Source organism: Talpa europaea, assembly GCF_964194135.1.
Source record: "Talpa europaea genome assembly, chromosome: 1".
NCBI lineage: Eukaryota > Metazoa > Chordata > Mammalia > Eulipotyphla > Talpidae > Talpa > Talpa europaea.
Window position 1 is genome coordinate 32,546,203 of NC_140073.1, and position 22,799 is coordinate 32,569,001.

Genomic DNA, 22,799 nt, shown 5'->3' on the forward strand with positions numbered 1-22,799 from the left:
CCCCAGGGAGTAGCTGTTCCTCCTTTTGTTCCAAGCCCCCACCCCTCTGGGCCTCAGTCTGGAATCTGAAGTCTCCAACTTCACCTCAGTCTGGAATCTGAAGTCTCCAACTTTGCCTCCACTCTCCACAGATCAACACCGTGTGCAATGTGACTGGCTCCCCAAGGGAGCAAAGCATACTGTCAGCACCTGCTAATCAATCACTTCCTTTCAGAATCTACTTAATGTAAAACCCAAAGCAGCAACTATACTAACAACATTCATTTCTTATATTTGGAAGCCACTCAATAAGGTGGTTAAAATTATTGTGTGCTTATGCCAATTTGTAGTTTTTAATTACTTAGTTACAAGTGACCAAAATTCGAAAATACATAAATTACAGTCCAACCTGCTAATTTATACCAAGCCTAGGACCCTGGGGTAACCTGGAGCTGATGTGACCACATGCCTTTCCCCCCTCCACAGCTGGCCTGTCAATAAGGCTACCCAACCCTGGGCCCTTGGGCACTGTCATTGGGCAACGTTAAGGCAATAGGAGAAGTTGTAGGCTTAGGTGCCCAGGAGAAGGCAGATTTGGTTTGAGGCTAGGGAACAGAAGTGGGGTTCAGAGAGAATGGACTCCAAGTGCTCAGGAAGAAATGGATATGGCACAAGGATTCTCTGATGTGAGTAGGAATTTTACAGCTGTTCACAGCTGGTCTGGACAGGGAAATCCAGATCCAGGAGGATCTACTAGCCCAAAATAATAACAGTGGCTCATGACATGAAGGTTCTGACTTCTCTTCTCCCCCTTTTTCTGCTCCTTCAAATTGGTCCACTGTCCTAGTGCTCCACCTTAAAAGTCATACAGTTCCTAAGTACATCTGCTTTACCACCTATACCTATACTCCTCTGACTATAGTCGTGTCTGTGGGGGAGGGGCTATCACATTGGGAGAAGAGACTATGAGGAGCCTTAGGCCAAGAGTTTGATGGCTCAGCAGTGACCAGCCAGGCTGCCCCTGTGCACTGTTCTGATGCTGGAGCCTCACGCATCCCTGAAATCAGTTCTCTATCATCCATACATTTAATATGAATGGCTGCCTCCTATGGGTCCCCACTGGAAGGTGCCTGAGACTTGTGGTAAGCCTTTGGGCTTCAATTGCCCTGCCTTAGGGCAACCCTGTTTGGCTGGGCACTTACCTGTGAGGGGGTGGGTTATTTGGGGTACTTTATTGGGAATAGTCTACCTTCTTCTCTACTCTCTCTATGCACTCTAATTCTATTAAAGTTCTTTGACTCTAAGTCTGCTTTGCCTTTGTGCACATGGATGGCCAAATCCCTTTAAAACTTGCAAGTTTGGGAGTCCTGGGGTACCCCTTGGTCACGCACAAATACTAACATTCGGAGACAAAGCTCTCTCTAGCACCACCAGAAAGGTTTTGACTCAGGGTTTACATGCTCAGTGGATTTATTTCACTCGAGCCTGGGGGACAATCTTGTTAGGGCAGCAGTGACTGATAACATATAAAGACTAGCCCAGGAGTGACCTAATTGTGCTTAGGAGTTGGCATTTCTTTAAGTCTTATTCAAAGTGGTACACAACAAATAAAGTAACTATTAATGCTAATTCATATTCTCTCCATTATTTTAACAGAGTTTCATTTCTAGGAAATCTTAAAGAAATGGGTATTGTCTCTACATAGGCTTAATTACAGATCACCTGTCCCTGCATCACCAATACATTTTTTAAAGATTTATTTATTTATTTATTTATGCACACAAGAGCTGGGGCACAAGCCAGAGATGCGGTGGGTGAGAAGATTCACCAGAGACAGAGTGGGGAACAGAACAAGCAGACTGACCGAAATACACTGCTGAGGGGAGCAGCAGGAGAGACAGGAGAGGGCTGCTGCGCCATGTGGGTTACTCCCTGGTCTGCTGGGGATCAAACTTGTGCTGCAGAGGCTGCGGATTGTTTCTTAGTGCGGTGCTTAACCCCTTGCGCCACCAGGGAGGCCCCACCAGTACAGTTTTTAAGTGCTGGGAAGAGGCAAAAGCAGAAGCATGCTTATGAGCTGAGAAGAGGGCAGTTTTCAGTGGGAGGTGGGAGGAGAGTCCGTTTCCCAGAAAGCCTGAATCCAGGGGAACAGAGAACCTGGAAGTCAGGGCCCTCCTTTCTTTGCATCTTTTTCTACTGAATGACCTACTCAAGCGGCGCTCCACTGGAGACATCGGGGTTCTGCTCTGCAGAACTCAGCCCCCCAATCGTGTTCAGAGACAGCAACACTAGTTTTTGTTATGGTGACCAGAGGTGAAGAGAGAGCCGGTGCTGGCAGCTTTTCCACAAGCACCTTGTGGGTGCAGCAGGCTTCTCAGTGCTTTGTGAATTTTTTTTCAGTGCCTCTAGGGCTCCCCTTACACTCCCTCCAGCCAGGACACACTTCTTAGTGTTCAAGGAAGTGATGCGAAGCTGCTAGCTCTGTCATCTCCTGGGACCTCCTGACAGCAAAAACTAACCAGTGTCTGCTGCAGCTGCAGCCCCTTCCTATTTGTCCTCACCTCCCCCCTCCAGCATGTTTCCTGCCCTTAGAAAGCATATGATGGGGACCTGGATTCCTTTTAGCTTTTAACCAAGGGACCATATTTTTATTTACAGAGTCAACAAGATGAGAGGCAAAGAGAAAGCAAAAACACACTGTGGTTTGCCAGCCATTGCCACGGAGCAGGAAAGCCTCCCCCTACCCCCACATGTTGCACAAGAGGCAATGGAAGCTCAGAGAAGGGGAGGGGTTGGCCCAAGGTCACACAGCCAGTCTCTTTTCCTTGCTCTAATAAGCTTTTCTTTCCACAATTTTGTATTAAGTGCCAAACCCTAGGCCACCCCCAGAGAAGAAGAACAAGAGAACCAATCTCAAAGTCTGCATCTCAGCCATAGAACCTTCTGTGTTACGAGGCCCCAGGGAAATGCAGCCCCCCCAAGTTTGAAGTGAGAAGGCTCCTTCTTAAAAAATCAGTTTAAATGCCCTCCTTTATACACATGCCAACTTTGACTTCAAAAAGACTTTATTCCCAAGGATAAACAACCCCATGTTTGTGTAATATAATTAAGTGAAGGCATCTTTAAATGTCATACTAGCTTGTGCCCATTTCAAATTGTTATGCATCAACAGAACTTAACGAGATAGCCAAGCCTTCTCCTTGCTGCGAGACGGAGATAAGCCACAGCACTGTGGGCCCTTTAATAGATTGCCAAAATAAAGCATTTTCTATGCAAATTATTCATGCAGTGGGACAGCTAATCGCTTGCCAAGAGCCCGCCCACTGCCTCTCTGCAATTAGTCGTGAAGTTGAAGGAGCGCCAAGCTCTGCAGGCACACTCGGGGCCTCCTGCTCCTGTGCCTGCTTTTCAGGTGAACAGGAACTTTCTTTCGCCTGGTGGGGGGGTCTGGACTCGCCTCCCCTCACTGGAACCAGGTGAGAGGCGAGAACAGCAGCCAGACAGGTAAAGGCGAGGGGGAATCCTGCTGTGTCATCCTGGCCCAGCTCCCGACTTCCCATGTGCGACTTCCCATGTGCGGCAACCTCAGTTTCCTCATCTGGGTCAGGGTGCGTGGGAGGAGGCTCCCAGTAGTCTGGTGTCTTAGGACAAGTGGCAAAAGGGCGGTGGGAGAAAGCACCTTTCTTTCCTTTCTCCAGGACTACTCGGGGCTCACAGGACGCCAGAGGAGGGGTTTGGAACCAGGAAAACCTGCAGGGCCCCGGCCAGCCCCCACTTGGTCTGGCGAGTAGCTTCACTATCCTCACAGACACAGGACGTCTCGGGGGCAGCCAAAGGAGAGTCACAGGTAAGGTAACCAACAACGATGAGCGCGTCCCTCGCTCTCACACAAACACACCAGCTCTCTGGACGCCTCTCTCCCAAGTCCGTCTCTGCGTTTTGCAGTTTCTCAACGTCCCAATTGCCATGTCTCGGCGCTCTTGTTGCCTCTCACCATCTCTCTCTCCCACTCACCATCTCTCTCTCCCACCAACAACTGGCTGTGGGCGACTCTCCAAGGGAGGCTCAGCCTCCTGAAGCAGAACCAGAACAGATTTGACCTGGGAAAGGGAGGCTGAGATGTCTTGCTCTTGCACGGGTTTGTGCAAGATCTGATGAGATGAGCCAGACCCCAATTGTCCAAAAGAGCTGAATTGCTCCGTGAGGGATAAAGGGATGCCGCGAGGGGCAGTCGTACTGGACATGCATACGGGCGACGAAAGGAATGTTTTTGATGCTCTGGGCAGCCTTAGAGGTAAATTTCTCATTTGACAGGTTAACCTCCGGGTTCTCAAGTCAGTGCTTTACTTTCTTAACAGAAGGCTGTTTTTTTTATTAGGATATATTAATACATCAAAACGGCAGCTAATTAACTGAACGTAGTGGTGATTACGGATACTTGCCTTGGGTGTTCGACACCTGTGGTCTCGTGTGACGCAGCAGGCATTACTCTAGCCTTGTTTAGTATCACATCTGGTCTCTATAAGAGGTCCCAGCGCTGATCATTTCATCCCAACATGTTACGGGGTTCAAGATCCACTGGCTCCCCTCCCCAGGATGCCATTTTCCTAAGCTTCGAGTTGTCCTGATCTGGACCAGCTTTGCCTGCCCACAGACCCTGTAGCTGCAGTCCTGCCCGCTGCTGAAGCCCAGCTCACCTTGCCCCTGGACCTGACTCCCCATCGCCATGCTCCTCCACCTGCAGACCCCGCGCCGCTCCTTAGGATCGGGGGGGCATTGAGCCTGAGCTGGGTGATGCTTGCTACCTGCCCCCTCCTGGTGGAACCCTGGCTCCTAATGCTTAACTCCCAGGCAGCCCCTGAGAGAGGTAGGATACAGCCGTGCAGGCAGACTCTTCCCACTTGCCCTAGACTGACTTCAATTCAGATCCCTCTACATCCTTCGACCTCAGTGACTCCCATGAGGAGACATGGCCACGCTGCTCCTGTGTGCCTGTGACTCTGGACACGCAGGATCTGGGTCGGGGTGGCAGGGAGAAGGCACTGCTGTGGCCTCTGAGAGGGCAGGTCTGCTACCTGCACTGAGACAACAGGCTAGCGGCATGAAGAGAGAAGATGGGGCAGGATGGGAATGCAGATACGTTGCCCTCCCAGAAAGTAGCTCTGTGTGAGAGCCGTGAGAAGAGCGCTCCTTCCCTGACTTTCTCTACTCCTTGCTCTCCCCTTCCTCATCCCATGAGCCCTGCTAAGGGGGTATGCCGAGACTCAGCTTTGCTGTAGGTCTCATCAGTGTCCAAGTGCTAGCGTGGGGACCGCTCCTCCCAGGCGAATGTCACTTCTGTAGGAAAGTATCTGAACACCTAATGGCTCCCAAATGGGTTTCTGGGGCCCAAATCCTATCCAGAGCTTCTCTAACACTGTTCGTTGTGTGCAGCCCATTCCGCACTGGATAGGTCCTTGATGGGCCATGACCTGGGTCCCTGGCTCTTGGCAGGTCAACCCTAGTGTAGAGTAAATGAAGTTAAAAATCAGTCTTTTTCATGCCCTCCCGCTGCTTGCATGGATGCCTGGGGTCAAGAGGCGTGGGCATGGGGCACACGCACCTTTGAGTATGGATACCTGGGCCCACAGAGCACGGGAGTGCGCGTGTGTGAATGCTCACACCTGTGCCAAGTCGTGCGCTAAAGGCGGTAGCGGCAGCACAGAAGAAGGACCACTCTGGGGCGAGACCACCAGACAACACGAGACTGAGAATGCCAGAGAAAATGCCAGTGAGAGGACAGAGAAAGAACACATAGATTCATGGGGGGCTGGAGGCTCTGTTGCCTCCTGAGCTTCCCGTCCCCTGTGCCTGCTGCCTTGACTGCCCAGCCTCCCTGCCTGGTCTGCTTGTGTACCTGGTTTCCTGAGAGCATGAAAGGCCAGTAAACCCCATTGAGGACTCTAGGACTTTCTTTATCCATCTGCCTGAAATGGCAGTGAACCTGCCCTGTGCGTGTTGGCACCGTCTGCTGTAACCGCTGGTACTCAGGGCACACACTTCATGGGTGAGCGAAAAGTGACTCTAAACTACATGGCCCAGGAACTTTTACATGTGTCCCCTTCCCACAGGTGATTCTAATACACAGACAAGGGTAGAAACTCTGATGGTGTCAATTGATTCTTAAACTCAAGTATGCATCAGAATCACCCAGAGAACTTGAAGAAACATAGATTCCTTGGCCCCACCCACCGAGGCTCAGTTTCAGGAGATTGGAGGGGAGAGACTGAAGAATTTGAAGATTCAGGAGATTGGAGGGGACAGACTGAAGACTGGGAGCTCCAAACAAGCTCCCAGCTGATGGATGCTGCCAGTCCCTGGGCCACACGTAGAGAAGCAAGGATCTGGCCCTTGCTTCAGGGCAGGGGATCTGGCCCCATGCAAACACCCATCTATGAGGGCTGGCTCTCCACTTGAGGAGGGCAACAAACTCAAGCCAAACCCAAGCAGGTCACGTTGCCACGTGTTGGGCTTCCTGCCTGGCCCAGATGGCAGGGGCATCAAGAGTGTTAGCCCTGCCATTGGCTGGTCCCTCATTGACAGGCTGTCATTGACGGGAGAAACTTGGCCAATGGCAATCAATCAGGGGGCCCGCGCTGCCTTAAATACCAGCAGAGCAAACAGCCTCAGACAAAGCTGCACCATATATCAATTACCAAGAGGCTGCATGCTCCTCTGGGCGGGGGGAGCCCGAGTGAGCGGCCAGGGCTGCTGCCCCAGCTGATAAGGGCCTGCATTGTTCAGGGACAGCTGGCAGCCCGATAAGGGCCTGCTCGCTGGAGATAATGGCAATGGGCAGGCGCCTCGCGGCAGTTTAGAATTTCTTGGGTCTCCAAGAAAGGTTCTATTAAGCCCACTGACCCCAATTGAATATTAATTAGCTAATTAACGGATTTATTGTTCCACGCCATTTCTGGAGAGGCCATTTTTTTCGAGTGCCATTATTTTTGTAAATGATTTTTCGCATTGTGCATAATTGAATCTTTGCAGCTGCCAGCATCTTCTGCATGATTTGGCAAAAAAAGGGAAGCAGAAGCACTTAGGGTTTGCCCCCCCCTCGCTCTCTGAACAAATGTTTTCAGCCCCTCCTGTTAATGCTGGAGTGAGGGGGGAGTGGGGAGAGGCTGGCTCTGTTTCACAGGTTTGTTTTTTAAGCTGAACTGCAACGTTCCTTTTGTAGGCAGCTGAGGGCTGAGGCACTCCGGGCGGTCCCGCACCAGGTCTTTGTCTGGCTGTCTTCTAACTGGCCAGACTTCGCTTTTCCCAACCCAAACTCCTTAAAGCGCCGTGCTTTATATCAGGGGTTGGGTAGTGAGAACAAGGTCTGCGCTGCTCATCCCACCCCGAGTTCACAGTAGAGGGAGGCCCACTGTGCCCTGCAGGACAGCGCCCCCTAGGGACCGGCCCCCGTTCCTATCCTTACCTGTCCAGCCCCAGCCTGGTCTTCCCTTGCTGGAGCCTAACCAGGGTCTGGTTGCTCCAGGCAAACAGAACCCCAAGCCAGCACCTCTCTGCTGCTCTTAATATATCTTTGCTCCAATTTCACACCAGGGCTGCCTGACTCCCTGGAGCTGGCATCTGCCCATAATAAGTTGACCCGAATGGTCCCAGAGGCAAATGGCTGATTGAATCAAGTCCATTCTTCAGCAGAGGGTCTGGAATAGGAGGGGGTACTTGTGCTGGGGTGGGGCTGGCGTGGATGGTGCGCCAATATTGTCAGGCAGCACTGGGGAGCCCTGTTGGACCTCTCAGCACCTTCAGCATCGTTAATGAAGCCAGGGGCAGGCAGAGGCTCTAGGAATATTAGTTGGGGCCCCCCCAGTGGGCGGGTCTAAGGCAGGCAGGTGCCCAGGACCTGCCCTTGGCCACCAGGGGCTGCAGAGCTTTATTGGGATTTTTTATTAAGCCACCTCTTCCTGCCCTCATCCCTGTTCCTATCCTGCCGCTTGTGCTCAGAAAGAGGAACTCTGAGGACTTTTCTAAGTGGAGAGATGAGTCAGGATGGAGTGCGGGCATCGTCTTCTACAGACATTGGCTGGAACCAAACTATCTGCCCATTTCCTTTACTCTGGGCTAGAATAAAGTCCCAACAGATAAACTGGCAAACTGTGAGGGGCATCCTCACCAGGTGCAAAAGCTATGGCAGGGATTCCAAAAGTTTGGCTAAGAACTGAAAGTGGCCCTTAGAGTTGGGAAGAAGGTCCCCCCATCTCTGTTTGAACATCTCCAAGGCTGGGGAGCTCACAACCACTGGGGAACTTGATCACCGCCAGAGTCTCCCTCTCCCCATGGCAACTATTCACCTAAAAACAGTATTAATCACAGTATCTAATATTAATTGAGGAACTACTATGACACATATTAGCATTAATTGCCTGTCACTCATCACTTCATTTAATCTTTCTAATACCGTTGTGAGCTAGGTAAGATTCTGAGGCACAGGCATGTGGTAACTTAGGCATTAGATTCCAAATCTACAGTGCTTGATCCCAAAGCCCCCACTTCTGACCTCTGTTCCATCCGTGGTCCCGAAGCTGCTCTTCTGGCAGGTAAAAAGCTTTGCTGCTGCAGATGCTTCTCATCTAACAAGCTCTCTCCTCTCTGCCCTCTGGGGCCTGCTTCCTGAAGGTCAATGCCTAACCCTGGTGGCCTGGTCAGGAGAGCGCAGAGCAAGCCTGTCACCTTCCCCATTTTTGACACTATACTCTGTTAATGCATCCTGGTGGGAAGGAGACTCCTCAGCCAGGGGCCAGGCCCCCCCCCCCCAACCTCCCACTCTCCAAGTTCACTTGTTGCTTTGAAAAGGAGCCGAAAGGATCATCCTTTTCAGTTTCCTGAATTTAGAGGAATTTGGCCTGATCCTCCCAAAGCAGGTCTGCTACATCCCCAGAATCTGCACAGGGACCCCTTCTCTGGCTCTAGTGAGTGGACAGCTGGAGCCCTCTCAGAGAGTTAGGGGTGTGAGAGAGGCCACTGAGGCTGCACTGGCCTGGTTCTACCCTCCTAGACCAGAATCTGAGCCCTGTTCTCTCAATGCAACCCAGGCTGTGTTGGCAGAGCGCCTCCTGCTGGCTACCCTGGGGGCCACAGGTGACACTGGGTCTTTGGGGAGAAATCCCTATTTCTTTTTGTAAAGAGGAGAGGGGACAGACCTGTTCAAGGTCACCCAGTTTACACTAAGGGATCAGGATCATATCCTGTTCTCCTCTACCACTAGGGAAGGAACATGGATTTGGGAGGCCAAAGGTCCTATGTGGCTCAGAGGACTAAGATCACCCCCTCTTAGGAGCCTGGTTCTCTGGAAGGAGTATCCAGTGACCCACCTGCTATCTTAGTCAGGCTGCCCAGAGGCCTGCCCGCAGGCCCATGGCCACATTTTAGGAGTCACTATTGCTTAAACGCCATCTCCCTGCTCCTGTACCTCCCTAACATGATGTTCTGGGGGCTCTCAAGAGGAATCCTTACATCAGATGGGACAACGGGCTCCAGTGGGCAAATCTATGGCCTCCTGGAGATGTTTCCATTGACAGGGGTTCTGGCAAGAGTCTCAAATCCCTGACTCACCACTCAGGCTCGAGGGCCTTGGGCAAGTCATATCTCTCTGAACCTTAGTTTCTTGGCTGCTGAGTAGAAATAATAATGCCAGTCTCATCCTATGAAGTTGCTGGTGTTACAGGCTGTGGCCCAAAAGAGTGAGTCCTTTGCCCTCTAGGGGGAGAACTCACCAGAGAATTTGGTGTAACTGAACCAGGCAGAGCTTTATTAGAGACTCATGCAAGCGGGAACCCATGCTGGAAAGAAGAACTCAGCCTGTTTCCTCAAAGGGAGTTAGGAGGAGATATTTAAATGGCAAATCCACGAGGTGGGGCAGAGGAGAGCAGCGTCACAGCTTGTTCTGGGTTAGGCTACTCCTGGGCATGCGCAGAACAGTCACATTCCAACTGCACATGTGGGTTCTCTGCCCCTCTCCCTCCAGAACGTTGTGAGATCATCATTACTCATTATCAGAATCTAACACTTTCTGTCTAGCATGGCAGCTCCTGGCCAGTGTGGTGGGCCAAACTGTTTGGACAGAGCTCACCAGTCTACGATTCAGTCCACCTCTTAGAACAGGGCTTAGGGCGACTCACTCTACCACTCCCAATTTCTTTTACCCAGCCTGTCTCATTGGGAGGGCTGAGCCAAAAGAAGGTCTGACTGTGGGGTCCAGTGCTGTGCTGGGGTTAGGCAACATCACAGAACAAACATGGGCTTCTTCAAGAAAAAAATTAGCAGAAAGGAATTTAAAACATGTGTTCTGGAAGCCATACATTGCAGACTGGCAGGATGGAGGTTATCTTTAGTGGGTTATTTACTGGAAGGGGAACGGAAGGGTCTCTCAGGTGCTGATAATATTCCTTTTCTTCCTTTTCTTTACCTGGATGCTGGTGACATAGAGATACTCACTTTGACAACTGAGTGGGCTAAACATTGATTATTTGAGCACTTTTGTCTTATATTTAAATTAAAAGCATAAAATGATATATTACTTGAACTATAATACAAAGATGCATGTGAACTTCTAAGGCAAAACATGAAAATGAAAAAATCTTGTGCATATGGCAGAGCACACCTCGCCAAGGCTCCTCTCCTCTGATAAATGGGGTCTCAGAAGAAAAGTGTGAGGCTCACACATGGTGATAGGGGGCAGGGGTGCCCCAAAGTCATGACTACTAGTGGCAGAATTTTGGGCTCCAGGTAAGAGGGTTGGGGAATATTCTGTGTCCCGGGGGAGCCCCTCTCTAGGTCACAGAGTGAGGCTCCCATTTCTCCTGTAGGCAGAAGCACTGGTGAGTGCCCAGTCACCAGAAGCAAGAGCAGTGCGGGATGGGCAACCTCAGCTCTGGGCGAGGAAAGACCCTGTGGTGGCCTCTCCCAGGAGTCCATCTGCTTCCCACAGGGTGACTCAGATTTGAGGAAAAAGATCTTGGCTACACAGAGGCTGAAAGGGAGGGAAGCAAAGACACAGAGAGAGAGAGACAAAGAGGAGACAGAGTGGGAGTTACAGGGATGAGACAGAGAACATTTAGTGGGAAGGGCTTTTCTGCGGGCAAGGCTAGATAGCAAAGCAGCCAGCACGGGGCATCAGAATCTCTTTCATGAGCCCAAGGCAGGGGAGGGGGAGGGGCGGAGAACAGCTCCGATGACATCCACTGTCCCAACTGGACCGCGCCGTGGAGCTAGGGCAGGCTGAACTGCAGGTGTTACTTTCAGGGCCCACTTTTAGGAACCAATCCTAGCTGACCTTCAGCCTAAGAGAATGGTGGCTTTCAGATTTTGCCTGCCTACCAGGTGGCCCCCTGGGGCACTGCCCTTGGGATTCATCTTGGCTCTAGTCAACCACAGTGCATCTTCCAGTTGCTACCTGCACATACATGGCTCCTTTCCTTAAGCAATGAGGTCAGGGAAGGGGTGAACATATGGGGGGGGAGACTGAATATATTGCTACCTGTGGACAGGACAGCCACCCCTGGGGTTCAAGGCCCTCCTTTTTGGCCCTCAGGTAGAGTGAATTCATGGTTTGTTGATAATCTTTTGAGAGGAAAATCAGGAAATTATCCCTCGGACAGTAAGACCTGGGAATCTGCCTATGGTCTGAAATCTTTCTGGGCAGTGGTATCCAAAGGCAGGTCTAGGACGGAGAATGTCCTGCCCTTTCTTTGAGTGCCACCTTGCCTGTCTTCCTCGGGTCCAGTACATACCCGCCTCCAGAGGATGGACTTCTGAGCAGTTCTTCTATGGAGGGGTTCAAGTACACACACAAATCAGTATAAAAAATTGGAGAAGTATGGCTTAAGGTTTTATGCAAACAATAAGTTCCCTTGGATCATACCAAAGAATATGAGATTTCACTTTTGGAGTCTTTGAGAGTATAGTGGTAAAGAAGCTTTAGGTTACACATAGCAAAAACTCCTGACTTAAAGGGACTTAAAGAATGAAGACATCAGGAGTAGGGCAGGCCCCGAGTATGTATACCAGCAGCTTAATGAAGCCATCTTCATTGAGATGAAGACATAAGTGTTTTATTTCTCCATTCTGCCTTCCTAGATTTCAGCTTCATTCTGGTTTCCTTTGTGGTCATAAGATGCTTACAGTAGCAAAGAAGGCTACATTTTTCTTATTCACATACAAAAATAAAGACACAAACCTCTTCTGTCATAGACTGTAGATTCTTTGGCCGATCAGGACAACTCGAATACCTATGCACTCTGGGCCAATAATAGGTGCCAGGTACACCCTTTTGATTTAGATGGCTCATCTGTGGAATGGAGATTGCAGATCAACCCAATGTCCACCCCAGAGGAGGTCTCTTTTGTTTTCATGAGCTAGAGGAAGATATACATGCTTTGACTTCAGTTCAATCTCTCAACCAGACATGGATGCATTGCTTCCTCTTGGATTTATCTAAGAAAAATTCACCACTGTACAAAATTGATTCTCAGCAGAGCAATGAATATTCCTCCCAGTAACCAATTTTTATTTCTCTCCGATAATTCTGACCTGGAATTATTGTACCAAGGAATTGTTTGACTCATTTCTGATCCTGCTTTTATAGAAGCCTCCATTCTCAGAAAATGCCCCCACAAGAGAAGTTTGGATAGTGATATCATTCTCCATTCATTTCTCTATGAGGCTCAATAGTCTTCTTTTGAAATAGAGAGCTGGGGAGGTATCCAGTTTGTCTCCTCTCCTAGGAAATTGCGGGCCCAATGTGAACACCCATCCTTTGGGCATTTTTTTCCTCTGAATGCTGCATTCTGTGCTTGAAGATGCCTTAGGAGCAGAAAAGGGGGAAAAGTTCTTGGGAGGAGATCTGGGAGGCCAGGTTTTCTGAAAAGGGAAAAAGCAGACCTTGGAAGCTACGGCTCTATCCCCAGGAGGATTCTAGTGTACATTTTTTGAATGGCTATAAAAATAAAAAAGCCCAGCAGGGGCTCACGAAGAGCAAGTCATGCAAAACTCATTTCTCACCTGGCAATTGAAGCTGCATGCCTCCCCCTCCCTCTCCCCCTAGTCTGTTCCCTCTGATTCACCCTTTATATCACCTGAGTGATCTTTCAAAAAGTGCAGATCTGATCATGTCCTTGTTCTACTTACAAAGCCCTGACATTTCCCTGTTGCCTAGAGGATAAAGGCCCATCTCTTTAGCCTAGCATGAGAGGCCCTGCCAGCAGCACTGTCGCTCTCCCTGAGGGCCTCTGTGCTCCATGCTGCAGGCACACCTAGCTCTGGGAGCCCTCCATTCAAGCCCCACTCCCCCCACTTCTGTGCCTTTACCCACTGCCAGCCATGCTCACATCCCTTGTTGACCAAATCAAGTATCCTTTCCTCAGAAGCTGTCTCACCTGCCAGGCTGAGTCAGTGACCTCCTTCCCTTCTATCTGAAGCCTGTCTTCAGGGCTGTAGTGACCCTAACCACACTGAGCTGTGACTCTTTTACAGGCTGGCTCCCATATCCCCTCCATTTCCGTAAGAGTTTTTGAGGGCATGGGTCTTGCTTCATTTCTTTTGGCTTATTCTCCCTTAGATATAGCCTACATTAGATAGATAGAAAGGGGGGTGCAAGAAGGATTGGAAGGAGGAATGAAAACAATCTCACTTTTTTTCTGCCAAGGTCACTAGACTGCTATCATGGATGCTCTGCAGTGTCTGGACTTTTTATAAACTCTTTCATAACCACCTCCATGTCTGTGGTGGAAAATGGTGTTTGACATGGTACAACCCAGCTGTTTGAAGAATCTCACCCAAAGAGCACCAATTAATGGTAGCCTGATGGGAAGTAGTAGTGACCAGCCCCAGGGATCTGCCTTAGGTCATATCATGCTCAATTTGTAGCTAAAAGACTGGACATCTCCTTCACAATCAGTGATATTGCCCCTCAGCAGAGGTGGCATTTAAAAATGTCGCCCTCCTTGTGCTGAGCTCTGCCACCTGCTGAACCCTTCTGGTTGATCAGGCCTCAGAGTTCTCCCCAATAAAGGGCACTCCCTGATCTCAACAATGTGCCTTGTTCCCCAAGTTGGAGACCATCCAGTAGCTCCATGAACTATTACCCATTTCTGGTAGCTTCTCTTCCCTCTAGGAAGCCTCCCCATGTCCCACCCAGCACACCTGGCTGCCTCCTTTTTCCTGAGCTCCTCCAAGCACTGTGCCACTGCTAGGCCTTTATACTTGCTTCTGTCTCAGATTTTTTTTTTTTGTCCTTTCTCAATATCTCCACCCAGACAAATTCTAGACCCATCTCAGGTGAGTCAATTCTGTTTTCTGGGCCCAATCTCCCTGAAAGACTTCTTCCTTGGTACTCTAGCTTCCCTGCAGGCTCTTTCCTAAGGCAGAAATTTGGTAAGTGATGTGCAAGGAGGTTCTCTGTGTGGTTGCAGGAAAGGATATGTTGAAAGTGTCCACAGGATCCAAGACATAGAAAACAGAGAATTTATGTGCCGTACCTGCTCAGAAACCTACAATAGCTCTCTATTGCCTTGTACATAACAGCTTCAACTCCTCCACTCAGCTTCCACTTGCCTGTCTCCCACCTCAACTCTAAACACATCTCACTTCTTAATGTCTCCTCTTCTATTTCAATCAATCAAGATTCCAGTCCGACCCTTGTACCTGTAGGCCTTTTCTCATATCTCTAACTATTCTTTCTACATGAAGGAGTTCAGTATCTGCCTGGAAGATATTTTGTGCCACATGGGCCACCTCCTTCTCAGAGTTCTCACAACATAATACTCACTCATTCACTCTCACCATGTATTGCTGATAGTAGTGGTGTATACTTGAGGTACCACAGAGCAGGTACCTTGCCCCAAGATGTGGAAGAGCTGACTTCTCTTTCCTCCTCTGCACCACCATTTACCTTCCAGTGCATTTTATTTCCTTACATGTAAAATGGGATATTAACCTGTGTATTTGCAAGGAGGTTGTGAGGCACAATATAGCAATAGGGGTGACAGGGCTGTAATATGCTGAAGCATTTGTATTATAGAGATTTGTCACTCACACTATTGGATGGATAAGTTCCCAGAGGGAATGGAGATTTCCTGTGGGGAACAAGAAACCCTTCCTATCCTCTCTCTAAAGTCTCTTGGGCCCAAACACATTATTTTGCTGGATAAAGGGGCTACTGATGACCCAAGTGGATAGGTGAAAATGTGAGTATTCCCCTTGGGGATGAAGACAACCAGAGTGTAATGGGGATCTGGTCACCACCAAGATGGTGTCAGGTGCCTGGAACATATCTTTGTGGCACTCTGGAATCTATGCCCATTCTTCTCTGTGGAGTTTTTTCTTTAATCTATTACTGTTTTTCTACAAAATCAGAAGGCAAAGCTGGAAGGTAGTGTGAATGAAGGGGCATTAGAGTATGGTATCTCACTCTTCAAAGGGCTGTTGATGATGAGAGTCAGCTGAGACAAAATCAGTGGCAGAAGGTAGAATCTGACCCCTGCTTGACCCGAGCAGAGCCCAAGGTTTGCACTGCAGAGGCCCTGGGACCCCCAAAAAAATAGACAGTGCCACATCTTTTTTTCATATTCCTACTTCAACAAGAATAAACATTGGTGTGCATCTACTGGTGGGGCTGGGAAGAGAGGTGCAGTGACAGCCCACCACAACATGTCATTGAAGGACTCTCAGAATGAGGGAGAGAAAGAAACCTCAAGGATTATGTAGCTGTAGGGTAAAGAAAATGTCAGGCTTTTCTGCCCTTCCGCCATCAGGATAGATGATGGATCCTAGTCCTGAATGCATGCCTGATGGCGGGCACCTGGAATAGGGTGTGGGCATAGGTAGATGGGATTCAGCTGAGCTAAGACTGTGCTTTTAAGGGCGGCGTCACGGGGGGACGCCAGCAGCAGCAGCAGCAGCAGGAGCAGCAGTAGAAGCCGAAGCAGAAGCTGAAGGAGCAGCAGTAGAAGCAGTAGAACGAACGCCAGAGAGCCCAGATAGAGTAAAGACTTGCTGGGGGCTGGGAGGCCTGCCAGCCTCCCAGACCCCAGCCAGCACCCCTGCCTGCCATATGCCTGGTGAACCCCAAATAAAAAACCTGCAAAACTACTGAGGACTCTGACTCCTTTACCCGGTCTGCATGGGATCAGAAAACCTGCACTGTGCCCAGTCCGGCCTTTACAGTAGCACAGCCCCCATGGGGAGCAGAGCCATATAGAGTTGGGAGTCCAAGTTGGAGGCCCTAGAAGTTAAAAATTGTTAGGGTACCGGGCCTCTCCTGGTGGCACAGTGGTTGAGCGCTGGGTTGCGAGGCTTCCCGCAGCCTCTGCAGCACCAGTTCAATCCCCGGCCACCGGCGAGGGTCCCACCAAAAAAAAAAAAAAAAAATGTTAGGGTACCACTCTATGATTTAAATAAAAATACTATCTAAAACAATATATTTTAAATGAAAGATATATATATATATATAAATTAAAATCATCCCTTTTTAGACAGTTTAATTTTTTAATTTGGCTTTTCCACCTTGCAGGACCCAGGCAGGAGGCAGAGGGGAAGAAGACCAGGGTCACAGTGAAGGGCAGTATTGGCATCATTTCCCGGAGTCAGAGAGGCCTGAGCAGGGAACTCCTTTTTTGGAAGTGATCTGTTTCTTAAGGTGGGGAGCTCAGATTTTCCACCCAGAAGGCCCCACATAGTATTTGGAGATGTCTCCATCACCCCTTACATTCTGCATCTGTTTATGAGCAAAAGGGTGCGGGCTCAGGAACTTCAGGACCATGGAGAGCTCCAGGCAGTTTGGTGCCCCTGCTCTGGTTGTGTTCCCTTGGGTGTGTTCAAGCTTTGGACTTAGGGGAGTTCTGCCATGCTGAGGCCACAGAGAGGCTGGTGGTCACCATTCAGGGCAGGTTTTCTCATTCTCCCGCCTCCTCAACATCTCTCTGTCCAATTCCAGCCTAGGCCTGACCTCCCCAATCTTCTCCAGGCTCTGCCTTCCTGAACTCACTGGGAAGACTTGGCTGGAGAGCTAAGAGCCTCTGATGCTTCTGCCTCCCTTTCCAGCAGGCTAGAAAGGCTTCTGTGGGAGCCACTGCCTGTGGTAGGGCTGGGAAGGAGGGCGAGGAGCAGGGTCCTTCTACAGATGGGAGTATGTGGTAATTAGCCTGAATGGGGCTAATTGCAGGAAAATGGGAATTTTAAAAATCATTTTAAGGACTGTGTCAGCTCTAAAATGGCCTATAGCGGGGCCTACAATGGACTGATAATTAACTCTCTTGTCTTTAATGAAAGCAGGGGAGCAGCAGAAAGGTCCACTTAATGAGCATAGGTATTAGTTTCAAATGGGTCCTAAAGAAGGCAGCAGGTGCAGGGGAAGAGGGTGAAGGACAGTCAATGCCAGCTGAGGGGAATCAACCCATGGAAAATTGTGAAGAGGGACCAATGTCCTCTGAGTCCCACAGAAACTGTGCCCACCTCAACGCTTTATGAAAAGTCCCCCTCCTTCTTTCCCTGTGAGAAGCTAGGGGTGGATGGTGGTCCCAACCTAGAAGAGCGGGCTCTACTCTGGGCCAGATTCTGGAAATCCATAACCCTAGTTGAAATGCCAGGATGAAGCAGGAAAGAGGAACCATGGAGTCTGACACAGCAACCCTTCCTCTGCGGGCAGCTGATGGGGCATGTTGTAGGCAACAGACAGGTGCCCCTCCACCTTGACCCTGTGATACAGAGCCCCTCTGGGCTTGCCCCCCGCCCCAACGACCCCAGAAGGCAGCAAAGTCCACCAGGAGCCTGGAAGCTGAGCCTCAACCTAATCCCGTCAGAACAGACAGCTGGGCTGAAGGCAGTGAGATTTAGAGAAATGGAAGGGAGCACCTCCACGCCAGATCCATTGTTCTGTGACCTTCTGGGCATCGCCAGTTCCTGCTGTTATAGCAAATCCTTTTTTCCCCTGGAAAACTGGTCATGCGGAGTCTGCAGAGAAACCTACTTTCTTGATGTATCCACTGTGTAGGACAGTAATTCCAGAACAATCAGGCTAGAATCCCCAGAAGCCACAGATCCAGCCAAAGTGTCCCAATGAAGTGGCATTATGTGGCAGGAGACCAATGATGGCAGCCAAGAACTCAAGCCCAGATTTTGATATTTTAAGGAATATGTCTCTTTTTTCAGTATTTATTTTTATTTATTTATGCATAGAAGAACTGGGGTGTAGGCCAGAGGAGTGTGGGATGAGAGGATTCACCAGAGACAGAGTGGGGAGCAGAACAAGTGGGTCTACTGAAATACACTGCTGAGGGGAGCATTGGGTGAGACAGGAGAGGTCTGCTGTGCCATGTGTGGGTAGCTCAGGCCACAGCAGTGATAGCATGATAGTGCTGAAACTTAACCCCTACGCCATCCTAAGGGACTATTTCTTATTAACCTGGAAAATAAAGGAAGAGAGCACTGAGCAGGTGTTAGGGCTTCGTGGTGCTTCCCTCCTTGGCCCCCATCCTGTGCGCCTGAGCAGGAGCTGAGGCTGGAATGCAAGACTGGAGATGCAGGAGATAGAGCCTGGCTCAGGTGGAGGCCATGGAGGCCAAGGATCCAAGGATCCCAGGATCCCAGTCCAGACTGGCTCCACTGTGCTTCTGGCCATCACTCCCTTTCTGGGCCTCAATTTCCCCAAAGCGAGCCCTTTGTAAAGGATGGTTGCTAAGAGTGGGAAAGAAAAAGTCATTCCTGCCTACTCTGTCTGAAGTAAACCTCCCTCTAGTCACTCAGAGCTCTCAAGCACTCTCTCTTCTCTGCCCCTTCTCCTTCCTTTCCCCTCTCTTCTCTATCCCACCTCCCTTCTCTCTCATGTCTCCCTGTCTCTACTCCTCACTTTATCTCAGGTCACTGTTCCATCTCAGATCCCTGCCCTGTGGTGACAGACGGGAAGGAGGCAGGAGAAGGGGGTCACTTTGAGGGTCCTTGGACCTGCAGTGGGGGGAAGAGACTCCATGTTTCCTAAGTGCAGCAGAGAGACCTATTAGAACAAGAGAGGTAGCCTGAAACCTGTCTCAGTCCCTCAGTACCTCCAGACTCTTCTTTGTCCTGCTACAGCAGTTTCATAGTAAGGCCCTCCTGTTGCCTGTGCCCCAGCAGCCCTGACGGATGCTTTCAGCAGCAACTGCATTCTCCTTCCTGGTAAGTCCCTGGAGAGGGTCGTGAGTGTCTAACTCAAATACAAGTGGCCCCAGCAAGAATGTCCTGCGCTCCAAGAAGGGGGTGCAGGAAGTGAAAGGGGAAACCACAGGGTGGAAAAGAAGGTGAAACTTTCATGTGATCACTGAACCCAGTGCAGAGGGAAGGGCTGGTCGGGGCTGGAGACCATCAGGACCTCTGAGGAGCAGGCAGGATTGGAGAAGTGAGGCCAAGCTGAGGACAGACCAACTGGTAGGAGGGATGTTTCTGGGCCACAAAAAATGGCCCCAACAGGAGGGAATCCAAGAACAATCTATTTTGCAGGTACCAAGAGTCTGAGAGAACCTCATATTTGGTGGGAGGAGGCTTCCACAATTGCTGGGATAAGGCAGTAAAAAGTCTTCCCAGGGGTCAGGTGTAGAGATGAGACTTGCTCATGAGGTTCCAAGTTAATTAGCATTCTTCTGGGTTTTAGGTGTATGTGTGTGTGTTTGGGTCATCTGATAATTTTTTCATAGGAAACCAGGCTTGAACAAGTATTGTTACAGACCAACTCATCTTTGTATTAGCCTATCATCATTCATTTTGGGGCATTATAGTTTTAGATTTAACATAAAGTATTGACTGACAGACTGACAGCGTTCTCCCACTGAATTTTTCAGCAACAATGATGCACAGTTGCAGTTACAGAGCATCTTTTCTGAATCTACCCTCACTTGGTGGCAGCATTCCCAGATGGGTGATCCTGTAATTGAGTCAGGCCATGACCATCTCTGACAGCTTTAGAGAACCATTTTCTCCATAGAGAGATGAGATTTCCCATGCAGGAATTTTTTTGTGGATTCTGCCTGTGGCTCTAAATGTCCCACGCAGAGCAGGCCCAGGGGAAGAAAGGACCCATGTGAAACTTTATGATGGGCCTGCAGCAGTGTCAAGACTGGAATCCAACTTCTTTCCATATGTGACTCCATGGTCCCCCTTCAGGCCAAGGAGTGGTGGCATACTCCTTGGGTCCCAGACCCACTGTTAGGGTATCTCTGACACAAGCCACCAAGGAAAGTAGGAGAGAGGATGGGGTCCCATGGGGGAAGAGAGGACTTGCACATAGCTACACTACAATGTCTGTCTCTATCTGCACCACCTCACGCCCAGACTGAGGGTCCAGTTACTACAGCCTCTTAACAGTGCATGTTTAGTGCTCCCTGGCGCCCCCCCACCCCAGTCCCACCTCGGGTGGTACCACAGCCCCAAGGAAACCTGAAAGGCCCATTCATGCCCTATACTGAGCCAAGTGTCCCCATCACCGTGGCTGGGGAGAGGTCAGGCTTCTCCTGGGCCACCCCTAGGGGTAGTCAATACTATCCAGGTGCATCATCCCAGGCACCCAGTAGTCACGGTAGCCCTGCCTCAGTTGCCCTGCTACAGAGAGCCCTTGATCTCTCTTCTGCTCCTCACACCCCCTTATTGGTTCTTGTGTGGCCTCTTGGAGGAGGCTGTGGACTTTTTGGGTGAAGAGTACCCTACTCAGGGCCTCATGATGTCCAGGTGATGACCTCAGCTCATGTAGGCACACTTCCCCGTGTAGACCTGAGCCCCGTGTTGCTCTGGGAAACAAATCACCCCCATTTCCTGGATGAGGATGGTGAGACAGCACTCATGGGGCAGCAATACTGGACTTGGCATGCTCGAGGCCACGTGGCACTGAGGCAGTCCCCTGGCCAGGTCTGGTTTGGGCAGAATGAGTTTGGGATCCTCTTAGAAGGCCAGCTCTTGGGGGCTTTTGAAGCCCGGCTGCTGACTTTAAGTCTATCTCATTGAGAGTGAATTAATTGTTGTGCAACCTAGAGTGGTGAGACAAGTTAATTACATAATTACTGCAAAATGACATGTTATTTCATGGCTGCAATATGGTAACTCTGTTGGAAACAATTGTAATTGCCCAGAAACTGCATTTGAGTGGCTCTGTTATCTCTCGATAACCATGTAATTAACTTGTGTTACGACTTTATCTGCAGCAAACTCTGAAGTTGGGAGTTGGAACCCTTAGGGTGGGCACAGTCACCCTAGACCTGAGGGACCAGGCAGGGTCTGGCTTTGGGGGAATCTCCCACAATCCAGGAAAATCATTGGCTTTTTTTAGGTTGAGTGAGAAAATGCCTCATTAGGGACTCCAGGCCTCAAACTCATTCCTAATCTCACACGGTCACAACCAGACAGGTCCCCGGTTTCACAGTCACCTCAGACTCACATCACAGAGGCCAGTCAATCTGGCTCTTTGCTCCTTTTCACTTCACACATGCAGGTGCAGCTTCTTCACAGTAAGTGGATGCCTCAAAGTTGAGAATTATCCTTGGCCCTAGCGATCCCATCCCACAGATGGGGCCACTGGCCACAAACTGCAACTTGGAGATGAAAACTCATCCCAGGGCCCATAAATGCCCAGTCGTCACCCACCTAACCCAAAGTGGAGGGGCAGCCTGAGGCAGTGGGACATGAGGTCCCAGCCCCACCCAGGCAGCCAGGTCCCTGTCCAGCGGCTGACAGAGCTTGAAGCCATGGGCCGCCCCATCCACCCTGGGCTGTGGCCGGCACAGGAACATTTCCTGAGAAAGGAGGAGCAGGGGCCTGCGGGTGTCCATACAGCCTTGGCTCGTCCAGGCTTCGGATGCAAAGAGCCTCTCTTTAATATGGTTCAGTGATATGTTTTCAGCTCCAAGCTGCAGCCACGACCCAGTGAGCAGCCCTGAGGGTGAGCAGCCCAGCTTAGCAGGTGGATAGAAAGTGCCCTGTTTGACTCTCTTCTGCCCTGAGTTGGATGCCTGACAGACTGTCTGTCCTGTCTCTGTCTATACACCATGTGCTTGTGAGCCCATTTCTCCAGCTGGCCAGGGCATGTATCTGCCTGATTGTATATCCATTAACTTGTCTGTCTCTGACTTAAGCTCATGACCAGTGGTCCTGTGTCCACAGGAGGGAGCTGGCCTGCCCCAGCTTCTCCCTTCTGTGTTCTATCCATTGCTTCCCTTGGCTTTCTCCCTTCTCCTCAAGGGCATGGACTGTATCTGGTCCATGATTCATCCCAGGGTCTGGTGCATGGGGGTAACACAGGATGGATTAAGGATTGCTAACTGAATGAATGAAAGTCTTCAGTCTGCATGGGCTGAGTGACAGTGAAAGAAGATGGTTCTGGCTCACCCAGGAGAGCAGAAAGTTGGGTCCCAGATTGGGACCAGGCTTCTGGGCAGAGACAGCAAATGCTATCTGTCACCCTGAAATGCGGAGGGGATTAAGGATGGTACTCGCATGTGAGGGGGTCAGGATTTGGGGTTCTACTGTGGAGGAGACCAGGGCTGGGGCCTGGGGGTGTCAGGGGACCATCCGGGGATCTTGATGGGGGAATACCACACAGAAACTCAAGGAAGGGCAGCTTCATCTTGGTCCTCTTCATCTTGGGGGCCTGATCAGGGCCAGGGCACTTGTTTAGCCAGGAAAGGGGAGGCCGCCACAGTTCCCACCTCTGGGTAGAGATGCTCGGAGTCGTCCACTTCGCTCCATCTTCTTCCTCCTCAAGCAACTTGAGCCCCCCACCATCCAGCAACAACACACACTGGAGCCCATGCCCTGCT